We start from the raw sequence: 2004 nt of genomic DNA, 5'->3' as shown, positions 1-2004 counted from the left end.
AATCCCAGCAGCCCTCTCACCAATGAATGCTGGACTCATGGCTGACGGACAGCGAGAGCAGTGAACTGTCCGTTTCCTTAGCATATTGTTATTGGTAAAACTAAAAGAAATTATAAATGGTTTGCTGCTTTCGTGATGCTTTTAAAAGACACACTTTTTACATTAACTGAGCCTTTGAGCGTATCCAGTATTATTACAACAATATCATATACTCACATCATTTACATATTCTTTTTTTGGGGGGGAAAATACATTCTTTATGTACCCGAAATGAATGCTTTGGTTGGACTGTGGCAAGTGGCTTGACAAGTGCACTTTGGACAAAATGGTCAATGGACAACGGAGGTTTGGCTGTGCGTGGTCAAACTGAAGATCCAGGAATGAGGCCTTTGGCAGAGGGCTGGGAGAGAGACGGAGAGGCAGAAGGACAGAATGAGGCCTTTAGCAGAGGGCTGGGAGAGAGACGGAGAGACAGAAGGACAGAATGAGGCCTTTAGCAGAGGGCTGGGAGAGAGACGGAGAGACAGAAGGACAGAATGAGGCCTTTAGCAGAGGGCTGGGAGAGAGACGGAGAGGCAGAAGGACAGAATGAGGCCTTTAGCAGAGGGCTGGGAGAGAGACGGAGAGACAGAAGGACAGAATGAGGCCTTTAGCAGAGGGCTGGGAGAGAGACGGAGAGGCAGAAGGACAGAATGAGGCCTTTAGCAGAGGGCTGGGAGAGAGACCGAGAGACAGAAGGACAGAATGAGGCCTTTAGCAGAGGGCTGGGAGAGAGACCGAGAGGCAGAAGGACAGAATGAGGCCTTTAGCAGAGGGCTGGGAGAGAGACGGAGAGACAGAAGGACAGAATGAGGCCTTTAGCAGAGGGCTGGGAGAGAGACGGAGAGACAGAAGGACAGAATGAGGCCTTTAGCAGAGGGCTGGGAGAGAGACGGAGAGGCAGAAGGACAGAATGAGGCCTTTAGCAGAGGGCTGGGAGAGAGACGGAGAGACAGAAGGACAGAATGAGGCCTTTAGCAGAGGGCTGGGAGAGAGACGGAGAGGCAGAAGGACAGAATGAGGCCTTTAGCAGAGGGCTGGGAGAGAGACCGAGAGACAGAAGGACAGAATGAGGCCTTTAGCAGAGGGCTGGGAGAGAGACCGAGAGACAGAAGGACAGAATGAGGCCTTTAGCAGAGGGCTGGGAGAGAGACCGAGAGACAGAAGGACAGACGGAATGAGGCCTTTAGCAGAGGGCTGGGAGAGAGACCGAGAGACAGAAGGACAGAATGAGGCCTTTAGCAGAGGGCTGGGAGAGAGACCGAGAGACAGAAGGACAGAATGAGGCCTTTAGCAGAGGGCTGGGAGAGAGACCGAGAGACAGAAGGACAGACGGAATGAGGCCTTTAGCAGAGGGCTGGGAGAGAGACCGAGAGACAGAAGGGCTGGGAGAGAGACCGAGAGACAGAAGGACAGAATGAGGCCTTTAGCAGAGGGCTGGGAGAGAGACGGAGAGACAGAAGGACAGAATGAGGCCTTTAGCAGAGGCCTGGGAGAGAGACCGAGAGACAGAAGGACAGACGGACTGAGGCCTTTAGCAGAGGGCTGGGAGAGAGACCGAGAGACAGAAGGGCTGGGAGAGAGACCGAGAGACAGAAGGACAGAATGAGGCCTTTAGCAGAGGGCTGGGAGAGAGACCGAGAGACAGAAGGACAGACGGAATGAGGCCTTTAGCAGAGGGCTGGGAGAGAGACCGAGAGACAGAAGGACAGAATGAGGCCTTTAGCAGAGGGCTCGGAGAGAGACGGAGAGACAGAAGGACAGAATGAGGCCTTTAGCAGAGGGCTCGGAGAGAGACGGAGAGACAGAAGGACAGAATGAGGCCTTTAGCAGAGGGCTGGGAGAGAGACCGAGAGGCAGAAGGGCTGGGAGAGAGACCGAGAGACAGAAGGACAGACGGAATGAGGCCTTTAGCAGAGGGCTGGGAGAGAGACCGAGAGACAGAAGGACAGAATGAGGCCTTTA

The sequence above is a fragment of the Protomyctophum bolini genome (assembly GCF_963924005.1).
Source record: "Protomyctophum bolini genome assembly, chromosome: 5".
Taxonomy (NCBI): Eukaryota; Metazoa; Chordata; class Actinopteri; order Myctophiformes; family Myctophidae; genus Protomyctophum; species Protomyctophum bolini.
Note: the sequence above shows the minus strand (reverse complement) of the source record.